This window comes from Empidonax traillii, unplaced genomic scaffold (genome assembly GCF_003031625.1).
Source record: "Empidonax traillii isolate 1590-97213 ecotype Southwest subspecies unplaced genomic scaffold, ASM303162v1 scaffold65:size4453928, whole genome shotgun sequence".
Taxonomy (NCBI): domain Eukaryota; kingdom Metazoa; phylum Chordata; class Aves; order Passeriformes; family Tyrannidae; genus Empidonax; species Empidonax traillii.
The window spans coordinates 1,734,005-1,743,814 of NW_020955258.1; the positions used below are offsets into that span (position 1 = coordinate 1,734,005).

At 47.0% G+C, this 9,810-nt stretch overlaps 1 long non-coding RNA gene across 1 annotated transcript; it reads right to left on the bottom strand.

Moving 5' to 3' along the window:
* Positions 1-1,063: 1,063 nt before the first annotated feature.
* On the bottom strand, positions 1,064-9,713 carry LOC114055756. Its single transcript, XR_003570817.1, has 3 exons — positions 9,535-9,713; positions 5,154-5,322; positions 1,064-1,251 (listed from the first exon to the last, which is right to left on the bottom strand). It is a non-coding gene; the product is annotated as an uncharacterized LOC114055756 (long non-coding RNA).
* Between the last annotated feature and the right edge of the window lie 97 nt (positions 9,714-9,810).

Genomic DNA, 9,810 nt, shown 5'->3' on the forward strand with positions numbered 1-9,810 from the left:
CCACATTGTGATAGGAAAGAATAAAGGCTTTTAAATATATTTTACAGCTGCCGTTTCTTAGGTTTTTCTGCCTTACAATAGTCTTCATGATTCTGACTGGGAAGTTGTTGCAAAAGCTTTTTGTTTTTAGTCCTCCTATTGAAATAATACATATTAATTGTCTCATTCCTGAGTTTTTTGTTGTGGTTGGAATTTCTTCTGCGGGGGGAGGAGGAGGGACGAGCTGTAAAGCATCAACAGCTGAGAGAGGATGCCCTGGGTGTGCAGTGAGAGAGGAGGCTTAGATAACACACTGCTAGCAGAGCGTGAAGGAGAAGAAATGTCTCCTAGAAAGTGAGAAGACAATTGGCAGAGGAGCCCGGGTCTCTTTGTGAGGAGCAGGGCAGAGGCAGAGCTGGGAAGGGGGAGCTGAAAGAGCTCAGCAGGGAAGCCAGGTGGGAGCAGGGACAATGCTACAAAGGAGCAGCATGAAAGCATAGTCTTTGATGAGAAATAAGACCTGGACTCGTCATACTGTGGCCACCAGAAATGAATATCAATGAAGCAATTAGTTCTGTGAACACTGGGACAAATGAACGCTGCTTTCCTAGAGGTGCTTAGCATGTGGTTGGATCCACGGATGTTTAATAAAAGTTCAACTCAGGTTTTTGCTGTCATGATGGCACTAACATGGTCCCTCTGTCCTATCTCCCCTGCTCTTTTTACAAATCTTGCAGGAGATTTGTATTTCTGATGAAATTGCCCAATGGTTCAAAAGTTGCTGTGGCAGAAGCAGAGAAACACATGGCCATATACCATATATAAGCCTCTTCCTTAGACACTTAAGCTAAAAGCATGTCATTTTATCCTACTGCTTGCAACACAGTGCTATCCCGAAGGGCTACAGGTAGTTTAGGAAAGCCATTGTGGTTGCAGTTATCCTGTTTTACATGACACAACACAGAAATACTAGACCCATTTCAGGCAGAGCAGAGGTCCCCATGCTCCTCACCACCACTCACTTTGTTCCTCTGTGCTCTAAGAAACATTTTGACCTCTCACCTGCTGAAAAACATGAAAGCAGTGGCTTTCTCTTCCAAATGCTAACCACAGATGCCCAGAAAAGTCCATGTGAGCTCTCTTCTTCTCTCAGCTCAGTCCCACAGCACAGCCACAGGTCCCATGCACGCCAGGTTCTGAGGGGCTGTCACCCAGTAGAGACTGGTTACAGTGCTGATGCCAAACAGAAGGTGAGCAGCAAAGAAGCCCCATCTGTTAAACACATGAAAGGTGAATTGACGTGAGCTCAAGCCAAGTACTGAAATGTAGCTGTGAATCTGAAAGCTTTGTTCCAAAGAAACGAAGTCCCACTTTAAAACAAGTCCAAAAAATCCCATCCTGCTTCCATTGAAGTCAATGGCAAAATTCCCACTGGTTTAACCAGGAACAGAATCAGGCCGTTTCTAGACAGATTTACAGCCAACACATGCTGTAACGCTTGCAAACTGCATGTGCTTACTTCTATTTCCATCCATGTTAAAAAATTATAGCAAATGCCTATGGATTTGTGCACATGAGTTATTGTGCTGCTAATGAGAGGAAGAATTACCCGAACATGGTTTAGATGGTCATCTGTTGCCAGCACAGATGAAATTGCTGGGTCATTCACCGGTCTTGTAAGCTGTTCATCCCATTAGCTTTTCCATTAGAATTATTGCAAAATGTAACTCAGTTTCTTTTTTTTTTTTTCTTTTTTTTTTTTTTTTTTTTTTTTTTTTTTTTTTTTTTTTGATGTAGAGGGGACTGTGTTTGTAATTAGTGCACCTAAGGAACTGAAACCTAAGCTGAAGGCACAGTCTTGTGCCACACTGCAGCCACTAATGGGACACTCCTCTGACAGGAACACTTCTGCTTAACTGGAGCAGTAGAAGTTCTAGGTATAGAAACAAACAGAAACAACTTCTCGCAGCTGAAGGCCTCTACACTTAACGCAACACGCTCATGCACTAGAAAGCTTTGCCTAATTCTTCCCCACATGCTCCTTGCTTTGGGCAGCTGAGTCTATCCCTCTTAAATATTAAGAAGTTTGCAGCCTAAACCTCACACAGATCTTGTTTTTCAAAAACGCTGCCTGCAATGAGTGGATTTCTGCTGCTGTTTGCCAGTCCCTTTGATAACTAGACCTCATGTTCTTTGCAGCTATCATTAAAAAAAAAAAAAAAAAGAAAATCATTGCATGGCTGAAGCTTCCCTCCCCTCACTCCTCCCACTCAGAAAAAAACACCATCTATTGTTTTCCTGTAATTGATCAAGCATAAACATTCAGCTCTACAGTTTTACGACTAATCACTCTACTTTTAAGGCACGTGTTCGCAGCTATGCAAGGCACCAGCTGCTGTCATTCCAATGGATATTAATTTATATTGTCTCCCACTCCCGTCCTCCCTGTGAGGATGCACAAAGGGAGTCGGGTGGTGGTGGGGGCTTTAGATGAAGACATCTGCTTGAAAGGCAGACAGTAGCCATTCTGCTGAGATTGCACCTGGACTTTCACTGGAAAATCAGACACACTAGTTGCTTCCTGGCACTCCAGGCTTCAGTAATCACACAGGGTTTTGACTACAGTTATTTACTTATTTACCTCTCTCCAAGGGAAATGAAATGTCTGGACAGAGGGAGTGTAGCAGATTTCAGGAGCAAAACAAAGCTGATTGAAATAAAACATCACAGACGTGTGGTACAGCAGCAGGGGGGCGAGGAGAGGGAAAGCTGAAGGCTCTAATTTTGTCCCCTGCAAAGGTTCTTTCATGATGGTTGGCTATGCTGGAGAAGCTAGCAACTGCCTGGGCTTGTGAGCAGGATGAACCTGCTATCTGTAACCTTGGGAGGAGGATGTGGAGAAGAGGAAAGAGGACTTGTTGGTTGTCCTTCTGTGACATCTCACAGAGACAGAGCTCAACACTGGTGGCTTGAGCCGGTGGCCCTGCTGCAGCATACAAAGTTTGTCTCCCTCTCACCCCACAGTTATCTCCCAATAATTGAACTTAAAAGCATCACACACAAATTCACAAACTCTCGCTGTCTGCAGTGTGATGGCCACAGCCCTGCACACAGTGGGCACATGGGAGGCTCACAAACCACCATGGAGTCTGCCACAGATCTCCTGTGGGGTTGCTGTGAGCTGCTTCTCCTTCAGCCAGCACCCTGGGGTAAAGCCCTGAGCACAGGGACGTACCTAGAGAGCCTGTTCTGCTAAAGTATTCAGATGCTATCTCGCAGATAAAACAAAGCTGAGGGCTTGATTGTAAGGGATATGAAAGATTTCTTTCTCCTCAGAATGGGGCTGTTTCCCAATCCCTTCATGTTTGGCAATCAAATACCAATGTAACTGGGGTCACATTACACTATGGCTGTCAGCTCTAAGTGCATACTGTGTTTTTCATGTCCCATCCTGGTCTGCTGTGTTGTGTTGCTGTTTCCCCCACAGAGGCAGCACTTGAAGACTTTTCCTTATTATTTGCCTTGTGATTTTGCTTTGAAGCCCTGATCGAGGCTTGGATCTGGTGCTATCACATCCTATGCAAATGACTAGTGAAAAGTTTACTAAGCAAAGAAGTTGGTTAAGCAGCTGTTCTGTGGCATTTAATTACACTAGTAAAGAGCTGAGACAGTAGTGTGCAGTTCAGATGTGAGGTGCTGTTTGCCCAGACTTCCTGCAGCAATTTTTCAAAATAAAGAACTCGGCTCAAACTGGAGACATATTTCACTCCTTTTAAGATGTGGATAGACATGAAAGTTTGGCATTCTTTTTTTTACGGTGTCTGAGCAAGCAGGGTTTCTGAGACAAATCTAAAAATCCTTTCTTGTTATTACATTACATGCTTGAATTCCCACTGCTGTATACCACATGAAGTCACTTACCCTCTGCGAATTGGTGTAAAATACTGCTTCTGGTGCAGAATTCATATCTAGGCATGCTTTATTTTTGACCAAGGTAAATGAGAATGTGGGTGTGACATCTTTCTTCCCTGTTTTTTTTTCATTAACTTAAGCTGAACCCATTGATTCTTTTGGTCACCTCAGAGCCTGTAGTTATGGGAGGTGACATAAGCATTTTGCTTTTGCTCTGCAAAATTTGCTCCGTTCCCTGAGCCCATGGCTTCACTCCTCTACTCTCCCCTCAGGTCTCCAGAGATCTCTGCTTCCCCAGGGATGTGCTGGTCCTGGGGCACCAGCCATGTGAAATGTTAGTATTCCCTCTACATATACACCTTTAAATAAGTCAAGGTATTTCGGATAGAAATGTTATTTTTAGCATCTCTGTTCCTTTGCCACAGCCACTGTGAGGAAGAAGCTGAGGAGCACTGACCGTTGTGCCATTAGACAGTTTTGATTGACTAGTCCTACTAAAATGTATGACTCCTCAAAAATTACGCTGGGAAGTAATACATTTAAACAGACGCTCACCACCCCCTTCTTTTCTATAAACAGAGAAGACATCTCGAAGGGGCAGGCTGCAGATGGTATTGCTTGTCTCTTAGTGACACTCGTATCCCAGGTTGAAGTTTCATGGGTAATTGTACCCAGGCCAGTGGAAAGACAATATCTCTGATGTAGCATCCATTTAAGGGGCTGCTTTCTAGCTACACTCTTAGGCAGAGACCAAAGGTCTCGAGGCAGATCAGGGAAGAGTCATATCTTGCAGTCTCATGTTCCCCAAAACTCTTCCGCTGGATTTCTCAGTTCATTACCCACACTTTCTGTCAAGGTTGTTCAGATTCCTAAGAGCTCTGAGTCAGATGATATTGGGATGATTTACTGAGGGTATGAGATGACAAACAGACTGGCAAACTTTTTCTTGCGGCCTTGGCCACTCAGACAGCTTGGAAAGAGCTTGGGGAATGAAAATGGCTACGCTACGAAACATGCATAGCACAAACTTCCACTGCTCCAGCCTGTTCTATCTGCAGCTACACAGAAATCCTCACAGAGCATGTATACACTGAGGGGAGAAGCAGATTTTTTTTTTTTTTAATATTAGATAAACTCCTAGATGTAAAGCAGGATCAAAATCTCAGAGTTTGCCCATACCTTGCTCTGTTTACTGCACCCATGCAATACAACTCTGTGTACAAACTTGTATTTGAAACAACAGTTGCCTTTTTTCTGCTTACCTGCATTTTGGAGTGCCAGTGATTTCCGTGTGCAGCCAGTGCTCCCCTCCATGCAAGAATCTCTCTCTTGAAAGGGTTAATTGTGTTGTGTTTGTAAAGATCTTGGAAAGCTCCATTCTGCAAGTGCCAAATCATCTCTTTCTTGGTCTCACTTCCAAGCACTACAATTCTGTGGGCCAAATGCAAGTCACTTTTACACGTACCGTAGCTCAGTCCAAGGGAGAGTAAAAATGCAGCTGAGATCTCCAAGCCCTTTTCTATACAACACATGGCACCCTCACGCTCTGGGGCTCTTCTGCAGGAGGGACTCACATGGGTCAAGCTATTGAGGCACCAAGGCTATGGGGACACCTGTTTTAGGAAGGCACAGAACATCTGTAAAACAGCTACACTAAACACTTTATCCATCCTCCAGGGCCTCGTATTGCAGAGGTGGAAGGGGAGAATTTGACCCTCCAGGGGACAGGAAAATCCCCAAGTGCCCATGACTATGGACAGACTTCACAAGTGCCCAGGAGAAGTGGAATCGAAAAATGACCCTCTCTGCTCTTCCATCACTCTCCTGTCTTCCCACTGCCACCGACACCTCAGCATCTCTCCACTTGCGCCATGGCAAGAGGGGTCACAAGGGAAACAAGGAACCTCTTTCAGTGGCTTATCACAGGAGATGCAGACGAATAAGTGGCAGAAGTAGAAGGATGTGCTATGATGCCCAGCACTGCAGGGCTCAGAGTGGACATGGACCTGCTGGAGCCAGGAAAGGTTGGGAGGCAGGATCTGCCTGGGGAGGTTCCCACATTGCTCCCTAGACAGGGGTGAAAGGCTGTAGAAAAGAAGAGTGGAGGGCTGGGAAGGGGCCAGGCATGGTGCTGCAGCGGGAACCTCCTCCTAGTCAGTGTTCAGCCATGTTAGCAGCTCACATGCTTGACCCTGGCTGATCAAAGCCTCAATAGGACACTGCCTTCATCTTCCTGCCCTGTCACTGCCAGCGGGGGCACGAGTTATTTGTCTTTTGTGTGTGAGGCCCTCCTCCTGGGGACCTCATTTTCCCTCTAATCAAATAATCAGATGTGTTTATTGTTGTGGAAATCATGCCCTCCCCTGAAATGCCTGACCAGCAACAGCTTCCTGGCTTTGTCTGACGCCTGGATCCCACCTCTCTCCTGGTGTGGCCTTGGGGGGCTGCATGGGGGCAGCCAGCTGCTCACACCCAGCTCTGTTGTGCCTCGGAGGGAGGGGACCCCAGCAGACAGGAATAAAAATGCATCCACACGAGGGTTCCTCTCTTTAGGACCAACCTCTGCCAGGGGAGAAAATCAGCCACATCCCAAGAGGAGGTTTGTATACTCGGCGCTGGAACACATGAGTGAGGGAGAGGATAGTCACAAGGATGGAGCTTCCCCTGTCTCTGCAGAACTGGTTGAGAAGCCTGAAGGCTCTCCTTGCCTGGCCACAGTGGCTGTGGGGCATGCCATGCCAGCTGTGCCCCACAGCCGGTCCTGCAGCGCCTTCTTGCCCTTCTGCAGCCTTGGCTTGGGGGACGCTCTGCTGCAGGGCCTTGCTGCTAAACTGTCTCATCTCACAGGCTCTCTGCTCAGCCAACAATGTTCTTAATTTGTTTGCTGACCCCCTTGCCCCCTAATACACGTTTCATAATCCATATTTTTAAACTCTGATCCCATATCCTGTCAGGAAAAGAAATGTCCTGACTGCACAGCACCAGTCTGAATTTTTTGGGTGTTTTTTTTTTTTTGAGTTCTTTTCCTGTGTTTACAGTCTCACAGTGCAACATTTATTAATCTGAGGATAAGGACAACTTAAAACATCTTGGCTTGTGAAGGCTGACAGCAGGGGTAAAAGTAAACTGAGCCCATGGTCTGCGTAATAATCTGCCAGTGCTGGCACAAAGCGCCAGGGCAGCACGGTGGGGCCTGGGACACCCACAGGCAGCCCCTGGCAACCCTATTGCCCTCCCCTGCACACAGACCCTCTTGGCCATGGCAGGGGTCTCATGTTTGTCCACCTGAAGCTGAATCATTGTATCTGGAGCCTGCCTGCCTTGCACAGGCACCCACTCAATGTGCCTGTCTGTGCTTGGCATTTTTTGGGCCTATTTCATGTTTTCACCCCAATCAGCATTCTGGCTTGTGAGCTGAGGCTCTGGCTATAAAAAGTGCGGGAGAAGGATAAGATAGAGGAGAAAGGACCAGAGTGAAGTAATTGGAAATGTGGGTTTTTTTAAATAAATAAGAGATTTCTTAAAATAAAATAAAAAGGCTTAGCAAATTAAAGCAGACAAGCAGGTTGCTTGGCCGCTAGAGAATAAACCTGAACATCCTGGGCACACAAAGCATCAAAGCATTCCCCAAAGTAGAGAGCCCTGAGAGCTGCCCTCTGGGCTTGGTACCCTGACCCAGTCCAGTGAGGCTGTCAGTAAAGCCTGCTTTCATTCCTGCTCCTGAGAGCACATGGACACGCATGTGTGCCCAGGGCAGTCTCGTCCCCAGGCTCTCTCAGGATGGGGCTGCTGATGGGTGTGTCATTGGCTCTCTACACCTAAAGCACAAATCCAGCTGGACCCAACCTCACTGAAATCCATGAGAGAACAAGTGCCTCTTGTTCAGCATTAACATCCAAGAGGAGACATGTAACCAAACAGCCAAAACAAAAGCTGCACTCCTCGAAACACTGCCCCAAACACTGCCCGTGCAGGCCAAGGGCTCCTATTGTTCTCCCACAGTCTGCAGGGCCAGGGAGGACCTGAAGCTCAGCTGGCAGACAGGCTCCTCTCTCATCTCTGAGGCTCGAGGAGCACCAGCCAAATACCACTGCTGCGGGCCAAGCCCATGAATGATACAAACTGTGTTGCAGGGTGACATGAATCATTTGCTGGCATCTCTGAGCCAGCCCCTTCCAGCACGACAAAAAACTCCAGAACACCCACCATGACAGAGATGAGGCTGTGACAGTGAGCACCCTGACCCTGCCTTAGGACCTGCTGGCTGCCTCCTCGCTGCCCCCTGTCCTGCTCTCACAGGAATCCTGGGGAGCAGCCCTCTGACCCGAGGAAGCCCAAGCAGAACCTCAGCATGCCCTGCACAGCTGGGCCCATGACTGTGCTGCCTCCCTGGCACTCTGTATTCCCAGATCATGGAGGGGCTTGATGGGTGTGTTACCTCTGGTCTGCAAGAGGGAGAGGAGTCTCAGGGATCCCTGGTGACTCCGTGTGTGAGTAATCCCAGGAAGGAGAAAAAACACAACCTATGTGAAAACTCAAATTTTCCCCTCCTTTCCTAATGCTAAACACAGAAGAAAGTCCACAGGCGAGAGTCTCAGGAATTCAAACTTGGTGAATGCTGTCTCTGCTCTCAGGAAACTTGGCCAGAAGTAAACGTGCAGAGGAATGTAACTGCTGCAGAAGTCGGTGCTTGACTTTTCAAATCCAAGACCCTAAATACAATGCACTATGGCTGTGATTTAGTGTTCTTTTCTTTTCTGTTTTGCAGCAGTGGCAGTTTAACCACACTCCAACCCATCCTAAGCCCCCAGCCTTGTTCCCCTCACCGCTCCATCTGCTCTGTTGTGCCATCAAAGCAATTTAGGGGACTGAGTTGGGAAATGATCCATGTCAAAAACAGCCCAGCAAAGAAAAAACAAGTCAGTCTTTTTTTTTTTTTTCAATAGCAGTTCAGTTACCTTTGTCCTTTCACAGCAATGAAAATCCCTACAATTGGGGAAGGAGAAAGGACATGTGGATTGTGATGGAATCAAGTGCTAGGAGGGAGGGATGGGGCAGGAGGGGTAGCCTGGCTGCACAACTGCATTAAATGTATGTTGGACTGAGGCCTTATTGTCCTCTTGTTATTTATAAAGAAAAATGACTGGCCTGGAGGGCTTATTTACAAGAGGGGAGAGAGGAACAAAGAAGGAGGGAAGCAAGGAAGGACATTCTCCGTGGTCAGGAGGATGTGTGCATATGCCTCTGTGAACAGACCAGGAACACCCTTCTTGAACCTAACATTCCACTAACTGAATTAGCTGAGACTTATTTGGCAGAATTTGAATACAGAGGTGGAAACTGAGCATGACTTAGAGTGCCTTTGATTTCCTCTTCTTGCCAAAATAACCAGTAGACTGTCAGGCAGCAGATTCACGCAGTCTCAGAGCAGCCTCATGTCTGCTCTAACTTATGCTCTGGTTTCAATCTCCCTAGAGGTGCCACCCGCTCTTCCCATCCTGGCCAGGCCAGTGAGTGTGCTGCTGTTACACCACAGTGCCTGTCCAGGAGTGCTCACCACTGCAGCAGCCTTGCAAACCCTTTCCACAGCTGGGGCAGGCACCTCCCTGCAAACTCAGCCCACCTCTGCAAATTGGCACTTACAGGAATGCAGGCATTGGAGTTACATGTAGCATGTGGAAAAGCTGGTCTGTCTGGAAATTTCCTCCTTGCTTTGCTGTGCGTGGCTCAGTGGGTCTGTACAATCATCCACTCACGAACCAGCTGGTCACCGTTTATATTGCATACATCGCTGTACCTACTGACTCCTTCACAGAGGGGGAATGGCTAGAAATAAGTTAGAAATAAGTTAGACAAGTAACCTTGCTTTTACATCAAAAGCTGCAATACCTAAGTGTGTATGTATATATATATATATGC